We start from the raw sequence: 8,957 nt of genomic DNA, 5'->3' as shown, positions 1-8,957 counted from the left end.
CTGCTTGGTGCAGAGCTGAGTTCAATTCCTGGATATCCTTGTTAACTTTCTGTCTTGTTGATCTGTCTAATGTTGACAGTGGGGTGTTAAAGTCTCCCATTATTATTGAGTGGGAGTCTAAGTCTCTTTGTAGATCTCTAAGGACTTGTTTTATGAATCTGGATGCTCCTGTATTGGGTGCGTATATATTTAGGATAGTTAGCTCTTCTTGTTGAATTGATCCCTTTACCATTATGTAATGGCCTTCTTTAAAGTCTGTTTTATCAGAGACTAGGATTGCAACCCCTGCCTTTTTTTGTCTTCCATTTGATTGATAGATCTCCCTCCATCCCTTTATTTTGAGTGTATGTGTGTCTCTGCATGTGAGATGGGTCTCCTGAATACAGCACACTGATGGGTCTTAACTCTTTATCCAATTTGCCAGTCTATGTCTTTTAATTGGAGCATTTAGCCCATTTACATGTAAGGTTAATGTTGTTATGTGTGAATTTGATCCTGTCATTATGATGTTCACCAGCTATTTTGCTGGTTAGTTGATGGAGTTTCTTCCTAGCATCAATGGTCTTTACAATTTGGCATGTTTTTTCAGTGGCTTTTATCGGTTGTTCCTTTCCATGTTTAGTGCTTCCTTCAGGAGCTCTTGTAAGGCAGACCTGGTGGTGACAAAATCTCTCAGCATTTGCTTGTCTGTAAAGGATTTTATTTCTCCTTCACTTATGAAACTTAGTTTGGCTGGACATGAATTTCTGGGTTGAAAATTCTTTTCTTTAAGAATGTTGAATATTGGCCCCCACTCTGTTCTGACTTATAGAGTTTCTGCTGAGAGATCCACTGTTAGTCTGATGGGCTTCCCTTTGTGGGTAACCCAACCTTTCTCTCTGACTGCCCTTAACATTTTTTCCCTCATTTCAACTTTCGTGAATCTGATAATTATGTGTCTTGGAGTTGTTCTTCTCAAGGAGTATCTTTGTGGCATTCTCTGTATTTCCTGAATTTGAATGTTGGCCTGCCTTGCTAGATTAGGGAAGTTCTGCTGGATAATATCCTGCAGAGTGTTTTCCAACTTGGTTCCATTTTCCCTGTCACTTTCAGGTACACCAATCAGACATATATTTGGTCTTTTCATATAGTCCCATATTTCTTGGAGGCTTTGTTCATTTCTTTTTACTCTTGTTTCTCTAAGCTTCTCTTCTCACTTCATTTCATTCATTTGATCTTCAATCACTGATACCCTTTCTTTCAGTTGATCAAATCAGCTACTGAAGTTTGTGCATTTGTCACATAGTTCTTGTGCCATGGTTTTCAGCTCCATCAGGTCATTTAAGGACTTCTCTACACTGGTTATTCTAGTTAGCCATTTGTCTAATCTTTTTAGAAGGTTTTTAGCTTCTTTGTGATGGGTTCGAACTTCCTCCTTTAGCTCAGAGAAGTTTGATCGTCTGAAGCCTTCTCTCAACTCATCAAGTCATTCTCCAGCTTTGTTCTATTGCTGGCAAGGAGTTGCCTTCCTTTGGAGGGGGAGAGGTGCTCTGATTTTTAGAATTTTCAGCTTTTCTGCTCTGTTTTTTCCCCATCTTTGTGGTTTTATCTGCCTTTGGCCTTTGATGATGGTGATGTACAGATGGGGTTTTGGTGTGGATGTCCTTTCTGTTTGTTAGTTTTCCTTCTAACATTCAGGACCCTCAGCTGCAGGTATCTTGGAATTCGCTGGAGGTCCACTCCAGACCCTGTTTGCCTGGGTATCAGCAGCGGAGGCTGCAGAACACCGAATATTGCTGAAGAGCAAATGTTGCTGCCTGATCTTTCCTCTGGAAGTTTTGTTTCAGAGGGGTACCCAGCCATGTGAGGTGTCAGTCTGCCCTTACTGGGGGGTGCCTCCCAGTTAGGCTACTCGGGGGTCAGGGACCCACTTGAGGAGGCAGTCTGTCTGTTCTCAGATCTCAAACTCCATGCTGGGAGAACCACTACTCTCCTCAAAGCTGTCAGACAGGGACATTTAAGCCTGCAGAGGTTTCTGCTGTCTTTTGTTCAGCTATGCCCTGCCCCCAGAGGTGGAGTCTGTAGAGGCAGGCAGGCCTCCTTGAGCTGCGGTGGTCTCCACCCAGTTGGAGCTTCCTGGCAGCTTTGTTTACCTACTCAAGCCTCACCAATGGTAGGCACCCCTCCCCCAGCCTTGCTACCACCTTGCAGTTTGATCTCAGACTGCTGTGTTAGCAATGAGCTAGGCTCCATGGGCATGGGATCCTCCAAGCCAGGCACAGGATATAATCTCCTGGTGTGCCGTTTGCTAAGACTGTTGGAAAAGCACAGTATTAGGGTGGGAGTGACCCGATTTTCCAGGTGCTGTGTGTCACCGTTTCCCTTGGCTAGGAAAGGGAATTTCCTGACCCCATGTGCTTCCTGGGTGAGGCAATGCCTCACCCTGCTTTGGCTCACACTCGGTGGGCTGCACCCATTGTCCTGCATCCACTGTCTGACAAGCCCCAGTGAGATGAACCCGGTACCTCAGTTGGAAATGTAGAAATCACCCGTCTTCTGTGTCACTCACGCTGGGAGCTGTAGACTGGAGCTGTTCCTATTCGGCCATCTTGGAACCACCTATCAGAAGCATTTTTCAACATAGCACTCTTCATGAACACATTTCTTAAAGATTAGAAAATAAGCCATCATATAGCCATATATTAATTTATTTAGTCATTTCCCTACACTTAGACTTTTAGGTTGTTTCTAACTTAGGGCTATTCTAAATAATGCCGCAAGAAACATCTCTATGTGTGTAACTTTGCTATTTTTAAACTTGCTTCTTTGGGCTAGATTTGCTAACAGAGCATTCCACAGTGGACATTTTGAGGTTTCTGATATGTAGTTACTACTGGCTGTATGAATACTCCTATAATCTGGATGCCCCGAGATGCCGCGGAGTCCTTTACCAGGTCACCCAGTAATTGACCCCCTCAGAACCCATAGCTCTGGGCAGAGGAGGAGGAAAGAGATGCTGGCAGAGATGTATAGGAAGGTGGAAGGCTTGGCAAAGGAGAGTACTGCCATGTTGGCCTTGGTTGAGCCACCATGGTTAAATACCATCTTGTCACTTTCAATACTTTGGGCTCAGTAGCATAAGATCATTGATTCGGCTTTTATAACATTCTACTCCCCTGACTGTAAAGTGCTACACATTAGTTTTTTTTTGTTTTTTTTTTTAATGAATTAATTCTGAAGGCTAGAGACATTTGAGATTCTGTGGCTCCCTGAGATGCTGTAAATCCAGAGCTGGGAATTGTGCCTGCAGTGGCAGAAGCTGCCAGGTCACCAGATGGCAACAGAGCAGAGGTCCAGGCGCTGCCTTTGGTCCTGAAAGTTCAGATGCTTTCTAGCTGCCCACTGTTCCACACTTGGTGGGACAAGAGCATTAACCTTTCTTCCGTGATGCAGCCAGATCTCATTTCCTTTAGTAATTATGCTAAAATCTCTAGCTTTAGGAATTAAGACAACAATGAGCCAACCTCCCAGAGATTTATTTCTTTGGCCCTGTCTTAAAATAAGGGATTGCACAACTGTAACCTCAGCCGGGCCCTTTCTCTGAGTCAGGGTCTGGTCCATGATATGACCATGGAAGGATGAGAAACCAAAGAGAAGAATAGAGCCAGACATAAATTATTAACAATAATAAAAACTTTAAAAATACGCTATTTTAAAATGTATATATTAATGCAATGCAAGCCTTCCTAAAAAGAAATGTCTGTTTGTGAATCACACACAAGCAAGGCCTTCCCATTTCATATTTCTGTGGTCTTCCATAAAAGTCAGAGTAGGAAACACTCCCTAGTGGCACTTGGAAGAGAAATAACTGCCTCTGAGGAAGTGGAAAAAGGAAAAATGTTTCCAAATATTGGAACTCTTGAACATACAGATAGTCAAGATGGAGTTCTTGTTTTTTGGTTTTTGTTAGAAATGAGCTATCGCTATGTTGTCCATGCTGAGCATGAACCCCTGGGCTGAAGAGATTCTTCTGCTTCAGCCTCCCAAATAGCTGAGAATACAGGTACATCACCACACCCAGACAAGATGGAGTTTTTTTGTTTTTTTTTTTTTAGTTGCTTTTCTTTTTCAACTTTTAAATTCAGAGGCTACATGTGCAGGTTTGTTTCGTGGATATATTTTGTGATGCTGAGGTTTGGGATACAAATGGTCTCATCATCCAGGTACTGACCAGGTACTGACTTCCTCATTTCCTCTCTCCCCAAGCTCTCCATTCTCTACTGGCTCAGTTTCTAGCATTTCAGTATCTTCTTTCCTGCTGAAGAACTTGTCCAAGTAACGAGTGTAAGTGTTTTCCTTCTCAACTTGTTCATCCTTCCTTACCTCACAAAACTGATTGACCTCACAAAACTGACTGACCATGTTAGTTTTTTAATCTTGGCCTTCCCCCAGTAGTCCCCAGTGTCTACTGTTGCCGTCTTTATGTCCATGTGTACCTGATGTTTAGCTCCCACTTATAAGTGAGTACATGCGGTATCTGGTTTTTCTATTCCTGCTTTAATTCACTTAGGATAATGGCCTCCATCTGCAGCCATGTTGCAGCAAAGGACATGATTTTATTCTTTTTTTCTTTTTTGGCTGTGTAGGATTCTGTGATGTATATGTACCACATTTTCTTTATCAAATCCACTGTTGATGGGCACCCAGGTTGATTCCATGACTTTGCTACTGTGAATGGTACTGTAATGAACCTGCTAGTGCATGTGTCTTTTGGTAGGACAATTTGTTTTTTTTTGAACATATACCCACTAATGGGGTTGCTGGGCTGAATGGCAGTTCTAAGTTCTTTGAGAAATCCCAAACTGCTTTTCATAGTGGTGGAACTAATTTACTTCCCCACAAGTGGTGTGTAAGCGTTCCCTTTTCTCTGCAGTCTTGCCAACATCTATTGTTTTTTGACTTTTTAATAATGGTCATTCTGACTGTGTGAGATGGTATCTCATTGTCGTTTTGATTTGCATTTCTCTGATAATTAGTGATGATTAGCAATTTTTCATGTTTTTTCGCTACTTGTATGTCTTTTTTTGAGAAGTACCTGTCCATGCCTTTTGCCCCATTTTAATGGGGCTATTTGTTTTCTGCTTGTTCAACTATTTAAGTAAAGATGGAGTTTTTATTTAAAATATTTAAAGATGAACTCACTGAAAATTAAGCCACAGAGTTGGTCCTCTTTATGCATCCATTTTGTTGACAGCCTTACCTAGAGCATACTTTTCTCTAAAGGGCTGAAGCATTCTTGATATTACACAGAGTAGTGCCTATAAAATTTAATGTGCACATCACTTGGGAATATTGTTTAAATATGGATTCTGATTCAGTGGGTCTTGGGTGGGGCCTAGGATTCTGCGTTGCTAACAAACTCCTAGATGATGCTGATGCTTCTGGTTTGTGGATCAAAGCCTGAATAGCAAAGACATAGGCAATGATGAAGTCCAGTTTCTAGAAGACGTTGAACACTCTGCTGCTGATTCTCTGAGCTCAAAACATTAAGGCCTGTTTCCTGGAGCTTCCTGAGTGATCAAGAGAGATCCTCTTTCTAGCTGTGATTCATGGTGTGAATAAGGGCAAATATCTCCTTTCCCCTCCTAGGTCAACCACTGAGAACATGTTGCAAACTCTCTCTTGGTGGAGTTTAAATAATGAAGTGATGTCTTGATCTGCCGATGTTTCAATAGCTGAGTACTTCCTTACGAAATCAATCTGAACCCAACCAACAATGGCATTGATTATTCCCTAAGGCCGTCATCTCTAGCCCACACACTTCATATAATATAGGAGGCTCTCCCAATCTTATTAACTAACCTCAGCCCAAACTTCCTCCCTGCTTCCACTGGAAGTAATTATCCTGCTGGGATTTCTAAGTCACTGTGTTTATCATTGCCTAAAGATTTTTCAGAAAAGAATAGGATTAATAAGTGTCAGAGCCAGCTTTCTTAATTTTTATTATAATGCAAAAGGAAAAGAAACCAGGTGGCATTTGCATTCATATTTGTAGACTCACTGGAATTTGGGGTTCAAGAATGAAGCTAAATCTGGCAGATCAGGACTGAGTGACCTGCTCAATATTGTAATTACCTGCGAGTTTATCATATGATGGAAAAATGCTGCTGAGATAATTTTTTTGTTTGTTTAACCTAATTTTATTCATGCTTGCCTTGGGATGGGGAATAGATCATTCAGTAAAAACATACAGTGAAAACAAAATGTCTTATCTTGTGCAACTTTAAAACTACAATAATGATGTACCTTAATTACTTCCATGCACACAAGTCTAACATTCTTTTTTTTTCTTTTTAATAAACACAATTAAGACTTCTAGGAGCATTTTATAATAAAGTAATTCTTAATTAATTTTTCTTTGTAGATAGATCAAGCACCTCCATAACACAAATTCCTATACACAGTGAACATGTTACTTAAAATGAACACTTAAATAAATTAAGTACGTGGACAGTCTTAGGATAAGCTTACATTATAGATTCAGCTAGGAAGACAACAGACCATAGTGCCAAATGGAAAAAGTGTATTTGCAAATAAATTTTAAAAACTAAGTTAATTTTTATAATTAAATACAGAAAATATACTGATTTACTAAAATAAGATGTGATGTATTAACACTTCACTATAAAGAATGCACACCAGAACATTTATAAACAGTGAATGAGTCTTATTAAGAATAGTTTACTACAATAAACCCTGGCTAAATAGAAGTGCATATTGTGCAGCACTATAGTGGTATATGTTTTGCCACATACTCTTGTTACCTTGAGGTAGATAACACATGCGTACCAAATTTGGTATTCATTTTCAGTTGCTGCTGGTATTAGGTATTATGTGTTTTAAGAAATGTGTACACTATGAAAAACTTGAAAATACTCATGAATGAAAAATGTCTTAGAAAAAATAGCTATTTTCATGCAATTATGTACAGTCTCACTGTGTAAATTTCAAGGCAAGGTTTGTTTCCTGTAAAACAGATCACTGTTCTATGAGAGAATGTTCTTTACTTGTCTTAGTGCATTTCTTTTTTCCTCCTGCATTGCATTATTTTGCTCTAGTCTTTATTTTTGTGTGCAAATGACATGCCAGTTAAAATAAAAACTATCTCACGTGTAGAAAAAGAAAGTCTGGATTTTAAAAACCGAGAACTAATAAAATCCTTACTAAATGACACCATCTGATTCAAGTAAAAAATGACTTAAACATAGTAATAAAAAACGGCAAAACACACTTCATGAAGAATACAAAGATAAATGTCTGCTGAGTGTTGTAGTTCAGATGTTTCAGAATGCTGCTGTATGTTTTATGAGGAATTTGAGGGGAAGATATCATAGCAGAAGGTGTTAATGTGGCCTGTATTGACTTAAGTGGTGACCCAACTGGACTGCAAAACTGTGGGATGTCTATGGACTCGAGCTGCTTGTTAAAGAGGAACTTCCCACGGTTGTTCAGAAATCCTTCCTCATTTCCTCTCTTCCCAAGCTCTCCATTCTCTACTGGCTCAGTTTCTAGCATTTCAGTATCTTCTTTCCTGCTGAAGAACTTGTCCAAGTAACGAGTGTAAGTGTTTTCCTTCTCAACTTGTTCATCCTTCTTTACCTCACACAACTGATTGATGAGATGACAGTCCTCCCCACCACTCACAAACTGGCTGTCCCAAGAAGACTGGTACAAGGTTTCTAATTGAGCCAGATTTGCCATTCCTTTTTCCTGTTTTTCTTGGCTTACTGACTTTGATATCAAACTTTTCAATTCTAGTTGGGACACTGAGCTATTCAAGTCATTTAATTTATCAGCAACATCAGTAGACTCATGCTGGGAACTAAGTTGAATAGTTCCTGCAATAAAGGAATCAAAATCAAATCCCTGATTCTTTTCTCTTGTCTTTTCCAGCCAGTTGCTATGATGCTTCCTCTAGTGCTATCTGGGCTTTAACCAATCCATTCCTTTCATGTTTTGATTTGCCTTACCAGATTTTTCTTTGCTTGTTCTTTCCAATTGGAAAGATCTATAATAAGCTTGGGTTCACAGTAATGGTTCACTCTGTGTCTCCAAACTAAGTTCTCTAAATATGATGATGACCTCGTTTTGTAGTTACAAGTATGGCTACACTCCAGATCACAGTATTTGTTTTCATGATCATCTGGGTACTGCCAACAAGGCTCAGTAGAGTAATTGGTACAAAAGCAGGATCCTCCAGATACTTTTCCTGATCGCCATCCAAATATTTTCAGGGGTCAACCTGTACTTCTTCATCAGTAGCATCAGACAGAGCTCTTGGATCAAGCTGAACTTCATCAATGTCAAAGCTGTTATGTATAGGCCAATCATTGCCAATCATATTGCCTTTTCCTTTAGAATTATTGAACTTGTGTAAACAAGGAAGAAAACTGGCATCAAAAGGAAAGATCTTTCAAAAAGAGAGAAGAAAAATAATTATGCTTTCATAGCACGATGGTTTCTTGATGCTCATTGCATACGCCAAACAGACCTGTTGAGTTCCCCTTAGATTTGAAGCTCAAAAAGTTCTACTCATACTGAGAATTAAAAAGATTGCAGTACTCATAGTTCAAGAAAGGGGCAGCAACTCTGCAGATATTTAAATAAAACACTCAAGAAACTCAAACGGAATGAGATGATACACTATGCACTCAGATTACTGTGCTAAACGATTTAACAAATATGTGAATAAATGTGCACACAACAGGCTTCTGTGAACATTCTCCTCACAGTGCATATACATTCAGTGTTGGACTGATTCTGAGCAGCATCGTTCTAAGGCGCTGGTAAGCACTATTTCTGTTTTGCTTCTTTTCTTCCTTTGTTGCTGTATATTTCTTTTTTTTTTTTTCTTTTTTTTTTTGAGACGGAGTCTTGCTCTGTCACCCAGGTTAGAGTGCAGTGGCTGGATCTCAGCT

General features: G+C 39.8%; 1 pseudogene; it reads right to left on the bottom strand.

The window, feature by feature from the left end:
* Nucleotides 1-7,112: 7,112 nt before the first annotated feature.
* Nucleotides 7,113-8,380, bottom strand: LOC105517737 (annotated as a pseudogene).
* Nucleotides 8,381-8,957: the final 577 nt, after the last annotated feature.

This window comes from Colobus angolensis, unplaced genomic scaffold (genome assembly GCF_000951035.1).
Source record: "Colobus angolensis palliatus isolate OR3802 unplaced genomic scaffold, Cang.pa_1.0 Scaffold306, whole genome shotgun sequence".
Classification (NCBI taxonomy): Eukaryota; Metazoa; Chordata; class Mammalia; order Primates; family Cercopithecidae; genus Colobus; species Colobus angolensis.
This window is presented reverse-complemented; position numbering and strand designations above follow the sequence as displayed.